Source organism: Macaca mulatta, chromosome 2, assembly GCF_049350105.2.
Source record: "Macaca mulatta isolate MMU2019108-1 chromosome 2, T2T-MMU8v2.0, whole genome shotgun sequence".
In the NCBI taxonomy this organism is placed as follows: Eukaryota; Metazoa; Chordata; class Mammalia; order Primates; family Cercopithecidae; genus Macaca; species Macaca mulatta.
The window spans coordinates 24117434-24137896 of NC_133407.1; the positions used below are offsets into that span (position 1 = coordinate 24117434).

Here is a 20463-nt window from a genome sequence, read left to right on the forward strand (position 1 = left end):
GTGGTAAAGGACACACATACTTAGAGGAAAGAAAATGCAACATAATTAGGCTAAAACAGACCATTTTATTCTGCAGTTAGTTCAACTGATGCTAGTTGTCATACCCAAAAGAGCATTTTCAACATTTCTTCAGCCTTTCCGTCTCCTCTTTCTATGAAGTTTTAGCATCTTGCCTAGTCTTCTTTGGTTTGTATCTAACATTAATTTTCTAGTACCTCATGTCTTATTAGTGGTACACTAATGTCTTATTAATGGTACATTGCATTAGATACAGAAGAATCTTCTCCTCCTGTTCCTTGGTGCACACTCTTGTGCATACTGCACACACGTCCTGCCATGGGCATCTTGACACAATACTGCAGTAAAGCCAGGGGCACAAAGAGGACCCCAGGGGTGCTGAGTATTCCAGAAAGAAAAGTCATCCGTATATTTTTTTCAAAATAAAGGTTTCAGGGCAGTGGCATACCAAGGGCAGAATGTAATTCTTTTAGTTACCTTACAGGAGTTGTATAAGGATTAAATTGGATAAGATAAGAGGAAAGATTTTATAAATCATAAAACAGTTACATATGTTAAGTAGTATTGTTATCTTGTATCTGGGATTAGTAAACTATGATCCATACACCAACTCTGGCTCTCCCCCTGTTATTGTGCTAACCTAGGAGCTATTCTAGTCCCTTTAAGGATTTGGGCTTAAAGTAAATCTTGTGTTTATCTCTCCCTCCTTGAATTGAGCCCCAGGCTTAGGCTTCTCATCACAATGTTATTTCAACATTTGGCCCCATGGCAATCACAGTTTACCCGTTTCTCACCACTCACTCTTTGTGTTTTAGTTCATTGTACCCTTTAGAGATGTCCTGCAAGCCCATCAGTACTGTAAACATTTCTTGTTGTAATTTACTTGTATTGCTGTGAGAAGTGCTTTAGAGTATCCAGGCTAACTGACAAAAACGGAAATTTTCAAAGCATGTTACAACAGTGCATGTAACAACAAAGCATGTTACAACAGTGCATGTAACATGCTTTGAAAATTTCCATTTTTGGAAACAGGAACTCAAGCAACTTTTCTACTGTCTGTCAGCTCTAGATGGTGTAGAAGGACTTGAACCTGGTCAAACAGCCCAGAACCCAAAAGCTAGCTTACTAGACTGCACAGTAACCCAATATATCAAGTCTGAATGTTGGGATGTATCCTTTGAGGAAATAAGCCTAAGGAATTGTTATTTCATGTCCCTGCTAATCCCAGTGTGGTTGATAAAGACCATAGGGTTTGCTACCCTGGCTGTAATTTCTAAACCATAGAGAAGTTAATCTTTGATACATAAAAGCGTTTTTACCATCCCTTACTCTAAATTGACTGAATGTTTAACCACCACTCTGACTTTGAAGGCTTCCCCGATCTCTTGCCATATACAAATGCACAATCCATCTTCAGTGTATTCATTGAGCTCTGTCCCTACTTCTAATTGCTGTGAAACATCTCCATATCCTACTTCCAGCCTATGCCGAAAGTTCTTTGAAGGTAGTAACTCTGATCATTTGTGTACCAGATCAGTCCCTGCCGTACAACTAGTGTTTAGTACACATTTATTGAAGGAATTATGAATGTGTCATTAGTTTTTCAAATGTTGATTAGCATTATTTAAAACTGAGAGGCTGTGGTATAGTCACAAAAAAAAATTGATCTGAAATCAGAAAACCTAATAAACAGCAGTACAAATAACTTGACTTCTAGGAAGGGCATGGTGGCTCACACCTATAATCTCAGCACTTTGGGAGGCCGAGGTGGGTGGGTGGATCATGAGGTCGGGAGATCAAGACCCTCCTGGCCAACATGGTGAAACCTCATCTCTACTAAAAATATGAAAGTTAGCCTGGTATGGTGGCACGTGCCTGTAATCCCAGCTTCTCGGGAGGCTGAGGCAGGAGAATTGCTTGAACCTGGGAGGCTGAGGCTGCAGTGAGCCAAGATGGTGCCACTGTACTCCAGCCTGGTAACAGAGAGAGACTCTGTCTCAAAAAAAAAAAAAAAAAAAAAAAAAAAAAGTGAGAGTCTGTGGGCTGTGGTATAGTTACAGAAAAAAATGGATTTGAAATCAGAAAACCTGATGAATAGCAGTTCAAATACCTTGACTTCTGGATCCTTAAAATGATCAGAGTACACGTGCTTCCAGGAAGTAGAGAGACTGATATGTTGATGGGCAAAGACATGAGTGGAGAGAGCAATCAGCAGTGGTTAGGACTTGGCCCCTCACTCCCACCATCACTACCACCTGGTCATGACTGACCCCAAGCATGGGGGTAACGATGAAGTAGAAGAGGACTTCTGGTTAGGAATCACCCCTTTCTAGTCTAGGATTGGCACTTCTCTCCATGTCCCCAGAAGGCAAGATAATGGCTACAATTAGGATAAGTAGAGAATGCTCTTTATATAGAAATAGTGTCAGCTCTGATTTAACGATGGTTGATAGGTATAAGTACCATAGACATGTGTGTATACTCTACTGCCAGAAACTGGAACTGGGTAGGGTAGTAGTGTCAGACATAATTTGCTTTTTAATTTGGAAAAGGCAATAATGCATTTCAATATGCAAATAGTATGTACCTAACCTAACTGGTTAATATTGGACATAGCCAAGTAAACAATTCTGACCTTCAAATGCACAGAATTTTAGCCAATAAATTTAGTTGAAGTCAAAATACACCCGATTAGAATATTTTATTTCCTCCTCTTAAGTTTTCCAAATGTGACAGAAGTTACTTGAATTTTCTTTTACATTGTTTTGCCAATAGTTTGAGGTTATTGATGGGAGAAATATAAACTAAATGAATTAGTATTTCTCATGAGCTTCTAGAAGCCATTATAAAATAAGTAGTCAATAAGGAAGGAAATATAAGGCATAAGAATTATAAGGTATCCTATTTGATGAGACTTCCATAAAGTAATTGTACCATGCAGTTTTTAAACTTTTAAAGTTTAAACTCTTAAAAATAAAATTAAGGTTTCTAAGAAAATCAAATTAATTTTTTTCTAGCTGATAAAGATTATCCATACGGCATTTGACTGCTGCTGTTTATAGTTCTATTTCTTTGTGATTCCCAAAGTGACAATCCAGTTTACAATAATGACCTGGTAATGGATTTGCTCTTTACAAAGCATCTTATCTATGGCCCAAGTTTCTAAAGATTGAACTGCCCGGGGACCTTATAAAGCAGCCATGTTACTAAAGTTGTCTAAGCAGTTCTAGTCTGTTGAAAAGCTTTAGTTTATTTGTTTTTATAAAGTCCAGTGACACAAAGTTGGCTGGAGACTCTGTGGCATGAATCATTTCCTCCCTGCAGTCTGTCAGCTTGCAAACATGGGCAGAGGGAGTGCCTGTTCTGCCCTCTGCCTGTTCCTGCACACTCCCGAGCTTCTGCAAGTTGGTAGGGGGATAAACTTGCTGCAGTGGCGCTCTGTTGGATTAGTGTACTCTTGCAAGTAACTGTTGGTGAACAAGGCGGGAAATTATGTTCCTGGATACGAAATGACCAAGCTAATACATGTGGCAGGTAAATGATTTTTGTTAGAAACGCAGGGCTTAGAAGTACGGTTTTGAATTAAGCAGTTTACCTCTAATATGCAAGGTATACATAATCCACTTCTGGCATATTCCGTGTATATTTGGAAGTAACATGTAAGTGCATAAGATTTTTGAAAATGGGCTTTCTGATATGAAAAAATCTAGATATTTACACATGGATATATACATGTCTATCAGCTAACATCTTATTGAAAAATTATATAGTGTTTTTGCCTTTCTCTAAAGCAAAACTAAAGCTTTCTAATATTTAAAATATCCTCATTAGGAGTTTTCAAAACCTATTGTTCTCAGTTGTTTGTCCAAAAAATGTTACCTGTAGAGGCTGCTTTCTTTTATTTGTTTATTTTTATCCTTAGTAATTTTTCACATGAGCACTCCCAGGAGCCCTTTCCCTAGAGAACAGTGTAAATCACACCAAATTATTATGTCTTGTTTATACATGGATGGTGAAGCAGAAAGATTTTGGGCTTTGGAATTAGAACTACGTTTGAATTCTGATGTGTTTACTACCTACGTGACACAGAACAAGTTATTTAATCTTTTCAGATCTCAGTTTTCTCATCTGTAAAATGGGGATGACAACACCTATTTCACAGGTTTACTGTAACAATTAGAATTAATTTGTGGAAAGTTATTTTATATCATAGATCCTTACTATTAGCTATTATTACTAAAAATATCAAGTGCCTGACATATAGTAGACATTTAGAAAATGTGATTTTCTTCCATACTTGAACCACTGCATTACTTCACTCAGGTTGGCATAATCGAGTTATCATTCCATTAATATATCAAATGCTTGAGGATACTGATAAGAACTCTTCATTATAACTGATCTATGTTTACATTTTGCTTATGCTCCTCTGATGCCATTTCCAAAGCTATCCCCTATCTCCTGGTTAATTTTTAACCACCATATGCTTTTCAATATTGGTTTGCCATGTAGCCTTAAATGAATAAACATTTATATTAAGAGTGGCAAGGCCTGTATAACTGAACCCAGTATGTACTTTGTTTCATTAAGACTTGGGTAGAATCCCAATGTTTACAGTTCAAGACAGTCATTTTGGATACATGGATTGAACCTTGTATTACTTCTCGGACTACATCCATCCTTAGTAATTAAGTGCATAATTTGGGACTCATGTAAGAAATGGAAAATAATCACAAATTGTTTAAATGTGTTTATATATATTAGAAGAAAGAATATTGCCGCATTTTTCTAATTTCTTTCTTCCAAGCATAGAATTTTAGACTTTGCCACGAGCCACATACACAGGCATGATTCGTTTTGGAAATTATAAAATGTATTACTTGAAATTAGTGAACTTAAAATGTCAAGTCACTAATATATTTCTTGTCTTTAAATTGTATGAAGGACATAAGAAACTTGTCTGTCAGACTCATCACAGAGTTGCCAAAAGATGTTTCCTGCTTATATATCTTTTCTTCAGACAATCTCCAAAAAGTGTTTGAAAAATTTTGTTTTTATCTAGAGAAAATGTTTTAATCTTCTATTCCTTGAACTTCGCTTTTTGATTTAGCCAAACACCATACAAATGAATGTTATGGACTAAGCACTTTGACCCACTGAAAGCTCAGGCCCGAGTAGATTGCTTAATATTTACCAAGTTCCCCTGAGGCTTTAGGCACAATTAGCTAGCTCAGGCACCCTGTGTTTGGCATGAGTTGAATTCTATCTGATTTATTCTTGGATGAGGGAGTATTTGAAACATTAAAAACGGTTAATGAGCTTTCTGCAGAAGCCTTTAAGAGTCCTGGGGACATGTTTGCAGTGGTAATTTCCTACAGTGTCTTTGGACTCTTAAATTCCTGCAGTTGGCTCTCATTGTATGAAATTTCTTAGGCAACTTAAGATCTAAATTGGACCTTGACTTATTTACCCCCAAGGAAATATGATTTGCTAAGCCTTGATTTATTTCCCATGACCATAATACTTCAGAAGATCCATCTCCTCTACAAATGATCATCCAAAAAAATGGTATCAACTGCTCTAAAAATTAAGAATTACCCTAACCACAGGAAACAAAAAGAGTCAACTTTGGAGTTTTCCCTTCATTTTCCCATCAGCTCCCAGTAATTGTCCTAGTCCCAGCTGCACCCAATATTGATCCACTTCTAGATTCCAATTGTCACATGTATCATTTTCTAAGTAAGGCCCAAAGTGTTAACAACAAGATGGGTCACAAATGTTATTATACATGTCTTGATGTCCTTGGTTTACATCCGTCTAACAATTTCTCGTTTGTGATCTTGGGCAAACATAATGTCTCCAAACTTCATACCCAATATTTGTTAAAGCAGGATAATGATAGCATCTATCTCTTATGGTTGTTGTAAGGATTAAATTCATTAATTTGTTCATTCTAAAAATGTTCATCAAGTGCCAGATAAGTGTCTGGCCTTGCTTTAGGCACTGGAGACACTATAATGAACAAAACAGAAGAAAATCTCTGCCTTCATGAAGCTTACAGTCCAGTGGATGAGAGTCCGTTTAAAACATCAATAAGTACAATGTTGGATATTAGAAGGTGATAAGTTCTATGGAGAGAAAAAAGAAGAAAGGGAATGTAGGAATGGGGAAATGCAAGTTTAAACAGCTTGGTATGAGAAACCCTCACTGAGAAGGTGACAGGAATGATGCTTATGCATATCTAGGGGAAGAACATTTCTTATGAAGGGGGGCAGCTTGTGCAGAGGCTTCGTGTTGGAGGAATAGAAGGTTCATTAGGCTAGATGGAATGGATTAAGAGAGGGGAAGAGGAGTAGGAGGTGGAGTCAGAGAGATAATGAGTAGGGAAGGGGGTGGATAGTTGGTAGACATACAGCTTTGCAGACTGTGAAAGGGACTTCGCCTATTGCACTGAGTAAAATGGGAGCCACTGAGGGGTTCTGAGGAGGTGAAAGCAAGATCTGACGTCTGTTTTAAAAGACTCAGTGTGGCTATTATATTGAGAATAAATGAGATATAATATGTAAGGTGTTTATCACAGTGCTTGGCCCATCGTAAGCATTCAGTAATTGATAATTGCTATTATTATTGGTGGTAAAAGTAACATCATCAATGTTACTATTAGTATTTATTTTGATGTTGATACTGACTCTCTTTTATTCTTGCTTTATGAAATGAAAGCAAGGATATGGGCAAGTGGTATTGGGTGGTGGGCCTGCTATCATCTGCCCATAAGTTAAATCGGCAGAAGGTGCTGATGCCAGCAAATTCAACATGTGGTGTATTTCACTCAACACATCATTGGCTGTATAATATAAGCCCCCAGTGACTTTACCACCCAGCTTAACATCATTAGAGACCCTCACTGTTTATTAGCTCTGGCAAACAAATCCATACATAAGGAGCCACTGGTGGTGAAGAAACCAGATGGGAAATTTTCTTCTGGCCATATTTTTCTTTCATACCTTTATTTCTTGTTCTAGTTTTTCTTCTTGGATCTCCTTTCTTTGGCTTTCCTTAATCACAGCATGGTGCTCAGGCAGTGGGTAGAATTCATGACAATAGTACCCTGCTCTTATAGACTATCTATCTTCCCAGAATTTCAAAATGCCTCCTGCCCCCTCTTTTTGGGACACATCCTCTTGTTCTGTTGGCATATTTAGGCATTGCATAGAACAAAATGAGGCACAGATTATTTATTCTCCAAGACTTCACAATCTCTATTTTGGGCTGTGTATTATGTATATCGACAGAAACAATATGGTGACTCTTTTTTAAGCTAGATGGTTATGCAATGATGATGGTGTGTTTTTCCAAAGCAGCAGTAGTGATGGCATTTATAATAATCAGACTTAGAGTTATGAATTTCCAAGTGCATAACCATAAATATATTGAGTATCCCATATCCCTTTACAAGCATATGCTCATGCATGTGCAGGCACACATGACCAGCAGATGTGGTTTATTTTGTTCACACAGTTTTTTCAAAAACCTGAATTTGTTGTCAACAGTTATTATAAAAATCTGGGTTTTAAGGATCTTCTTCAAAAATCAGGACACTTGGCATTCGTCTGCCCAAATTTCTCCATAGCAACCATCAGCTGGAGCTATAGGAGCCGACCCAGTGGTTTTCAGCCTTGGCTGCACAATAGAATCACGTGACGTGGTGTTTCAAAAATACTGATGTTCGAGCCCCACCACAGACAATTAAGCACCATTTTCAACAACAGCAATCGCAGCAAATGTTTAGTGAGTGCATATTTTGTGCAAGAAACTGCCACTCTGTAAAGAGAGCTGATATATAAAACATATTCATGTTGGGGACATATGATGTGTATGAAAATGATAAGCAACTATACCAGATATAGAATATGCTTAGTACCAAGTGAACTATATAAAACAGTGGTTCTTAAATTTTGCTGCATAATAGAACTACCTGCGGAGCTTTGAAAACTTTTGATGCCCAGGTTGCACCCAGATCAGTTAAATTGGAATTGGGAGGAAGAAAAGGTGCTCAGGCATTAGCATTTTTAAAAAGTTCTTCATGAACAGTAATGTATCGGTAAAAAGCAGTTATCCATGGGATTCCAGCATGCAGGAATGTTTGAGAAGCTGGATAGAGAGCAGGGCTTCAAAAACTTTAATGTGAATATGCATCTCCTGGAGATCTTCTTAAAATGCAGCTTTTTACAGAAGGTCTGGGAATGGACCTGAGGTTCTGCATTTCTAACAAGCTCCCAGGTGATGCTGATGCTGCTGGTCTACTGAACACACCTGGAGACAAGGGTGTAGCAAATAGACTTTGCTAAATTTTAGCTCTGTGAAGCTTAGTAGCTAATTTCAATGGGCCTTAGTGTTCTTGGCTTAAAAATCAGTGTAACAATTCCCACCCTTGGAGTGCTGTTAGGGTTAAATGCAATAATAAACATGTGTAAAGCACCTGGCACAGCAGATAATCAATAAATGTTACTATTATCACTGGAATTTAGAAAAGAAAGGCATAATCTACGAAGGCATAAAGGGGATTACCGGAGCATGTCTTTAGGGGTCTTTGAAATAAGGCCTTGGATTAGTAGAAAGAATGGCCAGCTCTGGTGTTCTTTATAATGAGTGGTTGAGTTTCACAGTTAATCCTCAAAATATGTACTTTTAGTTTTAATTTGCTTTCTGCCTTTATGCAAAACTGCTGCCAAATAACAAGTTTTTTTTAATGGAAAAATTTTAAGCATACTTTCTCTGCTCCTGCCACTCTCTGGTAGAGGCACCAGCAAGCTATAAAGTGGCCAGAAGTGGGTAGCAGAAACAATGGACAGATAGAGCCAAAGTCATGCTGAGGACCATGGCTGTTCCCATTCACATAGGCAAAGAATACAACTCAACTGAAAATGTGTTTTTAAAAATAAAATACTTATAGTTTTGAATCATGGCAATATTTCCAGTGACAGAAGTGAGGAAAGTAGAATAAAAGATTGTAGAAAAGTCTTGAGTTATTAAACTAATGAGAAAATTGTCTAGTTTTCTACTATTCGAAGGAATGGTGGTTTTTAAACATGGTCACAAATTCTTTGGCATTCTCCCATCAAGAGATAAAGGTCTATATCCCCTTCCCTTGAATTTGGGCAGGCTTGTGACCTCACTGACCGAGAGAATACAGCAGAAGAGACACTAAGCGACTTCTGTGGCTAGACCATTAAAGGCCATGCAGCCTCCTCCCTGTCTCTGGAACACCTGCTTTTGGAGCCTGAGTCACCATCTAAAAATTCCAACTACCCTGAAGCTGCCATGCTGGAGAGGCCACATCTAGGAACTCTGGGAGATAATCCCAGCTCAGCTCTCAGCTCAGCCTTCCTGTCATCCTTGCCAAGGAGTCATGCAAGTGGATGAAGCCACTTTGTACTTCCAGACCAGCCCAGCCACCAGCTGAACTTCACTGAGTATCCTCAATTAATACCATGTGAAGGCAGAAGAACCACCTAGCGAAGCCCTGCTTGAATTCTGGGCCCACAAAATTATCAGATGTAATAAAAGTGGTTGCTGTTTTAAGCCACTAAATTTTGGGGTGACATGGTGCTGCTTCACAGCAAAAGATACCTGGAACAGAAGGTTTCGTTTTAGTTTTGGTATAAGAGTCACATTCATTCTTCCCATTGAGGAAAATTAAATTTTATTTGTGTGTATCAAGGAAGTTGGGAGAGCATAAAGAACATTCAGGACTCAAGAGAGCTAAGTTCTTTTATTGATGTCATTTATTCCTAAATTAATGTGTATGATAATCTGACCTCGGTAAAGTATTAAGGGAATATTTTGATAGTGGATTGACTGGTTCAGTGGTTTCTGATGTTCTTATGGAAAAATAACCATGTGAGAATTGACAGGAAAATTACAGTGGAAAGGAGACAAAGAGGAGAGCCCAGTCTTACACAAATGTTAAAATACATTAAATCAAGGGGAACTACCACAAATTCATACCAACACACAAATAGGCAGACAAATGAACAAAAGATAATAGGGACTGGAAAATTCAGATGTAAATATTTATGAGAATTTGGTATATGATAAAGATGACATTCAGAATAATGAGAAAAGGATGCATTATTCTTTAATTAATGTTGGGTCAATGGGCTATTTGGGAAAAATAACAAAGCTGAATACACAGCTACTACTTATGCCAAAATAAATTCCAAATGAATCAAAGACTCCAACATAAAAACAAACCATTAAAGTACCAGACAAGTTTTTAAAAATAACTCTGGAGTGCATAAGGCCTTTCTAAGCAAGACACAAAACCCAAAAGCTATAAAATAAACGAAAGATAGGTTATGTTTGGCTATATAACATTTCTTTATGGCAAAAAAATGATGCCATCAACCAAGTCAAATAAATATGCTGGAAAGTATATTGGTAACACAAATGACAAAGGCTCATTTAATTACTATATATAGTACTCTTATGAATTAGTAAGAAAAACAATATCTAATAGTAAAGTGTGCAAAGCATTTATTAATTTATTCATCAAATATTTATTAAACATCTACCAGGAACCAGTCACTGTTCTCTGGGCTAAGGATATAGCAGTGAATAAAATGAATTTCCTAATTCCATGGAGCTTCCATTCTAGTCAACAGACATAAATAATAAAAAATAAACAATCAAGTACATACTATTTCAGGCAGTGATAAACATGCAAGGGAAACTAATGCAAGGCAAGGGAATACAGAATGACAGGGGAGTGGTTGCTAAAGACAAAGTTTTCAGAAAAACAAAATGACGGAAGTGTATGAAAAGACGCACATTGTTAAAATACATACCTTCCACCAGTACCGCATAGTTTATAATCCCGAAGAACATCATACAATCTAAAAGTCTGTCACTAGGGAAATGCTTTAATAAATTATAAATGGAATAAGAACAATGGAATACTGTGTAACCCCCTCAGAAGTGGACAGTAAATTCGAATATATTGATATGAAAAGAGTTCAAATTATGGGCCAAACAAAATGAGAAAGATAGAGTTATAATATGAACAGTCTTCTATGAAAAAAAGGATACACAGGTATACATGTATGTGTATGCCAGGAACATTTCTGGGAAGATATATAAGGTTTTAATGAGGGTCACAAACTCTAGGGAGACTCATTTTTCATGATTATGCTCTTTTGAACGTTTTGAATTTTTTTAACCACATAATGTTTTATTTCTAGTCAAATAATAATAGTTTGTTTGGTATTTTTTTTGAAGAGACAAAGATTCCAGTCCTGGCACAAGATTAAGACTGAGAAAGTCACTTTACATTTCTGCTCAACTCCTTGCTTTTCCCAATTGTGAAAAAAGGAATTTGAATGAGATTATCTCTAGACATCCCTTGAAGCTCTGAGATTTTCAGCCTAAAATATTGGTGTTCATTTTGGGGGACAAAAAAACCCCCATAAAACCAACAAAATTGAGTCAAGGATACTACCTCATTTTATTTCAATCTTCAGGTCAGGTGCCTCACTATAAATAAGAACCTTTACATCTTTAGCTAAATTATTGGCAATAGGTCACCAAGAATCATGGCTAGGTGCTAAAAATTTTTAAGTATACGTCTCTATATATTGCCAAAGAGCAATTTATTCTATGTCTTTACCTTCCTATAACCCATATCCCCTGAAGAAAGTTTTCATGACTGGCAATCAGAGACCATCTTTGGTGTAAGGGGGTCTGACAGGAGGGTGGGAGAAGGAAAGCCTCGGTTCCTTTGTGTTTGTTTCTTCTTTTTTGCGTGTTCAACTGGCCTCTTGTATGGCCAGGGAGGAATCCCAGTGTAGAGAAAATGGTTTTCACCATCATGTCTGACTTGGCACTACTAGTGACTTTTTTAGTACCAAGAATTGAGGTGCTGCTGTAACAAATACCTGAAAACATGGAAGTGGCTTTGGAACTGAGCAAGGGGTGGAGGCTGGAAGAGTTTTGAGGTGTGTGCTAGAATTAGAGACTTTAAGGGCAGTTCTAGTGGGGTCTTAGCAAAGCCAGGATAGAATGGGATCATATCAGCAAAGACATTGCCAGTTAGAACTAAGGGAGACAGACAAAGCAGGACAGAATGAAAGAAGCCTGTTGGATTTCTTAGACTTGACTGGCCTGGACCATAGAACTATTTGGCTGTAAGCATGTACTAATCTTAAGAAAAGGGGAGAAGAGCCTGCAAAGACAGTTCAGAGATCATCAGGGCCACCATCTCAGTTTCAACAGGCCAGACAGCCTTTCACCAAAGTCTTGGGTCTAGGACTGTCCTGTGGAAGCTTTTGAGGCTGTTCAGGACCACCTGGAGCTTTGGGATCTGTACCTCCACCACTCTAGTGGACCTGAAGGGCAGAGCATCAAACCAAAGAGGATTATTCTCAATCCTAAAGTATGATTAAATGTGTCTTGCTAGATTTCGACTTGCTCGAGATCCTTCACCCTCTCCTTTTTTCCTGTTTCTCCTGTTTGGAATGGGAATGTCTATGCTGTGTCTTTCTCACCATTGAATTTTAGAAGCACATAATTTGTCTGGTTTCACAGGTTCACAGCTGGAGAAGAATTCTGCCTCAGGATGAATCATACCTCAAGTCTCACTCATATCTGATTTAGATGATATTTAGATGAGACTCTGGACTTTAGAGTTGAAAATGAGTTAAGACTTGGGGAACCATTGGAATAGAATGAATGTATTTTTCAGATAGCTAATGTTTAGGAGTTTCCATGATAAGCTAGACTCAGATATACAAGTACTAAGATTATAGAAACTCCTCCAGACCCACAGATGACTCTACCATGCGTTTTTACTAATATAAGTATACCTTGTGTACACCCTTTCTCCCTTCAGGTGAATGCACTGAGCCTCACTGACCATTTGGCCTGACCTCACTGGCCTCTCTCTGGTAGAGCCAGGAAGGAATTCCAGTGTAGCGAAAATGCTTTTTTTATGCTACTAAGTCTCTGTCACCCGCCTTACTGTCTTTTATGTCCTCATTCCTAAGTGTTTCATTGTGTATTTCCTAAGAACAAGGACAGCCTCTTACATAACCACAGCCCAGTTATCAAACCCAGGAAATTCAACATTGATACATACTATTATCTAATTGACATCGTCTGTTCAAATTTTGTCCACTGACCAATCATGTCTTTGGTAACAATTCTTTTTCCCAATTAGGATCCATTCCAGGATATCATGCTGCATTTGGTTGTCATGTCTCATTAGGCTCCTTTATTCAGAAACAGTTCCTCAGCCTTTCTTTGTGTTTCTTGACCTTGGTATGTTTGGAGGATACAAGCCAATTATTTTGTAGAACGTCTCCAGTGTGTATTTCTGATATTTCCTCAATGTTATGTTCAGGTGATGTGCCTTTGGAAGGAATGCCACATTAATGATCTTGTGTCCTTCTCAGTGCATCATATCAGGAGTCACATGATGCCACTTTACTCCATTATTGAGGACGTTAGTTTTAATCACTTGGTTAAGGTGCTGTCTGTCAGGTTTTCTCATTGGAAAATTCCTATTGTCTTCTTTGTAATTAATGTATGTTATGTGAGATTAAATACCTTGAGACCATATAAATGTCTTTTCCTCCTTAAATTTTCACCCTCTAGTTTTAACATCCATTCTACCTTGAGGAAGGGTTTTCCCTTCTCCTCTATTTATTTGTGTGTTTACTCATGTATTTATCTATATCAATGTAGGCTTATGAAGAAATCCACTTTTTTTATCTTGAGTCTTCTGTGAGCTCCTCACTGGAGGGTGGATGCAAAGGAAAGTCTTCACAGCCATGAGGGATTCAAAATCTTGTTTCCAAACCAAGTTCTTTCAATTAACTTAGAAATTTGCTCTTCTTCACTTTTACTCATGAGTTGACATGGTAATCCTTTCTTTGAGAGTGGAAATCCAGACGGAGCCGAAACTCATCCCCTTCTCCCCTTCCATTCGGATTTCCTTCTCTTTCCTTCGGTGTGTACTCTCAGTAGCCCAAGTGTCAGTTCCAAATTCAGTAGCCAATGTCTTGGCCTAAGATTGGCAGACATTCTAAGATGTCGAAAAAGTTTGCTTTCCCAACATAGACAAGAAAACCCAATGGTTTGCTCTTAGTCACTCATTATGTCTTGTGTGTTTTTCCAAAGTAAACATATTTCTGTCCTATTTGTGATAGCATTTGAAGTTCCTTTAACTTTTTTTTAACTTTCATCTTAAGTTCAAGGGTACAAGTTCAGTTTTGTTACATAGGTAAACTTGTGTCATGGGGATTTGTTGTATAGATTATTTCGTCACCCAGGTATTAAGCCTAGTACTCATTAGTTATTTTTACTGAGCCTCTCCCTCCTCCTATCCTCCACCCAAAAGGCCCTAGTGTGTGTTGCTCCTCTGTATGTGTCCATGTATTTTCATCATTTAGCTCCTACTTATTAGTGAGAACATGCAGTGTTTGGCTTTCTGTTCCTGTGTTAGTTTGCTAAGGATAATGGCCTCACTGTTCACAATAGCAAAGACATGGAACCAACCTAAATGCCCATCAGTGATAGACTGGATAATGAAAATGTGGTACATATATCCCATGGAACACTATGCAACCTTTAAAATTCTTTATAGAAACATTTAATTGAAATCAGGGCACAAGACTACCATATTGTGAATGATGTACTTAGTAAGGTCCATCCTCCTTACTAAGAATTTTTTTTTTAATTTTAGCAATGCTTAGCAAGGGATTGAGATGACTTGCTCACATCTTAGTATTTAAAATTTGCTATGCATACCTGCTTTATTAAATGTTGCATTATTTAGATTAAGAGATAAAAAACTAACCTATTTTTTAAAATTAAGGGGCTTATTAATACAAAGTTTTATAGGAGTTTTATTTGTTTGCTTCGTTTTGCTTTTTATCATATGGAATCGCCTAATATATAAAGTCAGAGAAGTAAGTGATAAAACAGATTAACCTGCCTTTTTCCTTCCTGCACCTGGCAGTACAACACTGAGCCTTTGGTGGTATCCACACTGACCTGTACAGTTCAGGAAAGTGACAAAGTAACTAGAAACCGCGTGAAAAATGAAGACACTTTATTTGACATGTATGCTGGTGTGCTTGCTAATTCACAGTGAATTTTCTGTGGTCCTAGCTTGAAGAGACAGCCTCATTTCTTTGTGCAGCCTTCATTTCCTTGTCAAATGTCTGCAGAGATTTGTCTGTTGCTCAGTTTTGCTTATAGCCAGCTGGGTGACATGAGTTGCTGTGGAACTGTGGAACTCTGCACCAAGGAATTCATGGCTGTGTGACATTTACACTGACTGTGTGTAGGCTAGGCTATCTAAACCTTTAGTGTTACTTATGGACTACAGTTTTAAATTATTCTACACATCCCACATGAAAAAAATATACAAGACAAAGAGTGTTTCTGACAAGAGGTTTTTTTTTTTAAGTTGGTTTTTCTTCATGCAAATATACTCGGGGGTAAGAATCCATGTTTCACTTTTACTTTGCATGTGATTCACTCTTGCATTTCAGCCAGCCTGCTCTCCTTGTTGAGTTGCAATTTAACCCCTGAAGATGTCGTTAAAGAGAAAATGGACAAAATGTTATCCAGATATTTGTCAATGAATGAAAAAAACTAGAGTTTATAAAGAAATACATTATTACATTTTTAAAATAGCTTTGTTTATTGAGCTATCACAGCAATCTCTGCCTATAGTGGGAATTTGAAAAATAAAGAAAAGCATAAAGAAGAAATTGAATATTCATTCTTAATTTCACTAACCAGTGTTTATAGCTCCTCTTAATATTTTGGAGTGTTTCTTCCAAGTCTTTTTCTATGCATATGTAGTATATGTGTATGCTTAAAATATGGTTGAAATTCATATTTTGTGCATATAGTTTTTCATCCTGGTGTTTACATTTAATGTTTTGTTGTGATGCATTCTTGTGAGTTTGCAAGTTTGAGTTTGAATGGCTGCACAAAGACCTTTTAAAACCAACCACCCTGGTTTAAAATTTGCAGGCTGCTTCTGATTTCATACTGCTAAAACCAATGTTCCTGTAGACATGTGTGAAGGCAAATATTAGACTGCATTTTTGACTTCTGGTCCATTAAGCCCTGTTACACTCCTTGTCATTTTTGACCCTTTCTAGCTAAAGCAATGACCAGTCGCATTCACCTCTCTTCTCTAACCCACAGCCCTATCCTCACAGGGACAGCGTTACTGAACTGGACCATGGGGCTTGGCCTAAAACATGTTTTCCTTTCTTTGGGTGTTGAAGATAAGCCAGAATGGCAACTTGCCCAAAAGTGATCCAAGAACTTTCTGTATGAAAGTTTTGTGTAATAGTACCAACAGAAATGTTTTCAAATAAAAGTTTTATTAAGGTTAAATTTGTTCCTGTGTTAGAAAGATAAGGTTTATTCTCACATGCCTGAACTAGTTCCTTCCAACATGTTTGCTAGCTCTTCTGTTGACACAAAATGTCAATGGCCTGAGAAAGATTTTACACCCTGAAAAGAGAGATAAAGGAAACTCAAGACCATGAGCTTCTTTATCACAGTGATGCACATAGATGCTCACACCATTCTTCATTGTCAGTTGCAGAACCCTTTGTTCCTCTTTCAAAAAGTGTCTTTGTGTTTCTCAGAACGAGCTGGATCACTCTCTCCCATCTGTCGGAAATGCAAGAGAACTTCATGGAAAGCAAGAGTATATAGGGTTCCCTGTAAGGTTAGAGGTGAGTTCCAGGCACTTAGTCCCAGTCACCATCTGCTCTCATGTGTCCTAGTGCTGCAGACATTGTTACAGAGGTGGGACAAGAAGTGTCTGTCCTACAGGTGTTAAGCTTCTTGTTCCCAGCACCTTGGGTGCCTTGGGATGACCTTTTCTCTCCTGTCTCTGCTCCGACTGATTTACTGTGTGACTTTGAGAGTGTTTTTTAAGGACTTGTTCTGGAAAAGAGTATGACAATTTCTAAGGATACATACACTATAAGAAATTGACATAAATAAGAACAAAAGGTGAGAAGGCAAAGGAAAACAAGGCTAACAGCAAACTGGAGTTTAGACCAAATTAACAAAATGAATACCACTGTTCATTCAATAACGTTTTATTGAATGCCTAATATTTACCATTGTCTAGAAGACAATGTTTTTCAAACTTCGTTGCAACACATTAATGGCCTTTGAAACCATCTTAGTGAGCACCCATCATTTTTAACGGATTAAGATATGAAGGTGAGAACAGAATATCAGAGGTCATTGCACAAAGTAAGGGTATTATATCTTTATGTAAGTTTCAGATTGATGGGCATGTTTGTGCATTAGGTCATGATATAAAATTTCTGTCTGTGGCCATGGTAAAGAAAGTTTGAAAACTACTGATCTAAGGGTATACACAAATTTAGGGCTGAATTTTTTAGAAGCCAATGGGAAGAGAAGAAACTGATTTGTTGCATGATTTGGGGTGCTGATCTACAACTATACACAGGAAAAAAATTCTGCTATTCTTCACCAAGAAAAAAAAAATGAATAACATACTAAGCAGCATATTTACAGAAAATCCTGAAAACTTAATGCTGTTTCTTTTAGCCTCATCTTTTATACCATTTCATATAGATACTACACACAGGGTGACAGCACCATGTTACAATAGATAAGATGTCTGAAATTTACCCTGATGTATGCTGTAGGTCCCGTCACTGTTCCCTGCCACATGTTGGTATTCTTATGAATGCTAAGTACAAAAAAAAGTATTGATATTTCTTAAAGAAATTACCTTAAATAAACATTTTTATTAAAATGAAATGTACACACAGAGATGTACACAAATCATCAGCATACAACTTAATAAATTTTCACAAAACAAATCCACCTACACAATCACTATTTAGATCATGAAATACAATACTGACAAGAAGCAAAAATTCTCTTCATACCCACTTTCAGCCTCTCCCCAAAGGAGAGACTGAACTCCCTGGAGTTCTAAAACCAGAGGTCAATTTTGCTTTGTTTAGAACTGTATATAATGGCCTAATATAGAACATACTTTCTTGTGTCTGGCATATTTTGCTCAATATTGTGTTTGGAAGACTATCTATCATTTCTGACTTGAATTGGACTGTATTACAAGTTTTAATCTGTTCTACTATTGATGAACATTTGAATTGTTTTCAGCTTTTGATTATTATGCAAAGAACAGCTATGGACATTTTTGTACAGGTCTTTTGGTGACCATGTGTAAACATTTCTGTTAGGTTTGGGAGTGAAGTTGCTGATTAATAATACATGTGTATTCAGCTTTAGGAGATATTGTAGAACTGTCAAAATGATTATACTTCACCAACAGTGTATGAGAATTCCAGTTTCTTCACATCTTCTCTAATACTAGGTATTGGCAGTATTTTTAATTTTAGCCATTCTGGTGGGTGTGTATAGATATCTCATTGTGTTTTAAATTCACACTCTCCTGATAATGAGGTTGAGCACTTTGTATATGTTTATTTGCATTTGAGTATCTTCTTGTGTGAGAATATCCAAGTCTTTTGGCCATTTTATATTGGGTTACCTTTTTCTTAATGATTTATAGGAGTTCAATATATGTCCTGAATATGATTTCTTTGTCAGTCGTATGTAATACAATTATTGTTTCCCACTTTTCACTCTCATAATGGTGTCTTTTGGTGAACAGAAGTTCCTAATTTTAATATAATCTAATTTCTTACCTTTTCCTTTATTGTCTCCTTTTAACATTTATTGTTTATTTATTTCTTTTTTCCTCTATTGTTAATGCTATTTGTGTCCTGTTTAAGAAAACTTTGTTTACCCCCAAATCATGAATATGTTCCCATATGTTATCTTTCTGAGGATTTCGTGTTTCACCTTTTACATTTTACCAGCAACCCACCTGGGATTGATTTTCCTGTATCATGTGAAGTAAGGTACAAAAATATTTTTTACAGTATGGGTATCCAGTTAACCTACCACCATTTATTCAGGACAATGCCCTTTCTCACTACAATGCAATGTCACTTTTAATGATTAATGATGGTATATGTGTTTCTGTTTCTGTACTCTCTTTGGAGCTCTTCTGATCTATTTGTCTATCCTGCATCAATAGCACACTGTTTCAATTAATGTAGATTTGTAATACTGTAGCTAGTAGTATTAAGTCCTCTAATATTCTTCTCTTTTAATTTTGCCTTGATTATTCTTGGCTCATTGTTATTTCACATACATCTTAGAATTAGTTTACTAATTTCCACCAGAAAAAAAAAAAAACAAAAAACCTAAGACTTGTGAGATTTTGATAGGGATTACTGTATATTGAATCTATATACTAATTTAGGGAGAATTGACATCTTTACAATATTGAGGCCCCCAATCTATGATCATATATTGATCTCTTTTGCTTTTTCTCAGTAAAGTTTTGTAGTTTCCCGTTTAGAAGTCTTGGATATCTTTTAAAAATGCATTTTAAAGTATTTGATATGTTTATGCCAATATAAATGGTGTAAGTGACTGAATTTTATTTTCTAAATGTTTGTTGTTGGTATATAGAATTCCAATTGAGTTTTATATGTTGATCTTATATCCAGTGGTGTGGCTTTATTAACTTATTAGTTTTAATAATTTATCTGGAGGATGTTTTGGTTTTCCTCATACACAATTATGATTTCAAAGAATAACCACAGTTTTATCTCTTCTTTTTTCAGTCTTTTTTTTCCTAATTGCAAGACCTGCGATTTCTCGTATAATGTTTTACAGAGGTGGTTATAGAAAATATCCTTGAATTATTCTTAGTCTCAGGGGAAACTTTCAATATTCATCATTAGCATGTTTGCTATAGGGTTTTATCAAATTGAGAGCGTTTTCTTCCAATCCTAGTGTGTTGTAAATTGGAGAGTAAATCCTCCTTGTGAGGTCTTTAAGGATCATTTCAGTAAGGCCATGGAAAGGCATATGAGAGGCACAGGCATATGCATACGAGAGGCATGTGCAATTAAATGATCTAATATGCTTGCAGGTCCTAGAAAGGAAAGCACAGCGCATCGTGCAGAAGGCCCCATGGGAGAAGGGCCAGGTGAGCAGGCTCACTAAGTAAGTGGGGAGCCAAGAGAATGAGGACCTACAGACTGGTGCCTCTTTAGGGGGTCAGGAAGGCGTATACAAGAAAAAGGCAAGAGGGATTTCACTGGTGTGTTTGAATGTCACTAGGTGACATTCAGGGGAAGGAAAGAAGGGGGACTTGTGGCAGGGACCAGCCCTATTACACTAGTACAACCTGGACACCAGGGCAGGGTGTGTTCAGTCTATTGTAGGGCTGTTGAGGCATTAGGAAAATGTAAAGTTTTCAAAATTTACCAAACACCTAGTTTGCTGAGTGTTTTATCATGAATAGATCAATGTACCCATTTAAAG

The 20463-nt window shown here is 37.1% G+C and overlaps 1 protein-coding gene across 46 annotated transcripts in view; it reads left to right on the forward strand.

The window, feature by feature from the left end:
- Positions 1 to 20463, forward strand: part of THRB (thyroid hormone receptor beta) — a 370608-nt gene that overhangs the window by 127734 nt on the left and 222411 nt on the right. For 3 of the 46 annotated variants that reach the window (XM_077991376.1, XM_077991389.1, XM_077991407.1), the window contains exon 1: positions 3324 to 3552. The exons of 42 other annotated variants lie outside the window; for them this stretch is intronic. The gene's annotated coding sequence lies outside the window, so the exon portion shown is untranslated. Of the gene's footprint in view, positions 1 to 3321; positions 3553 to 20463 lie in introns of those variants that run through there. One more of the 46 variants, XM_077991388.1, reaches the window with a different exon arrangement.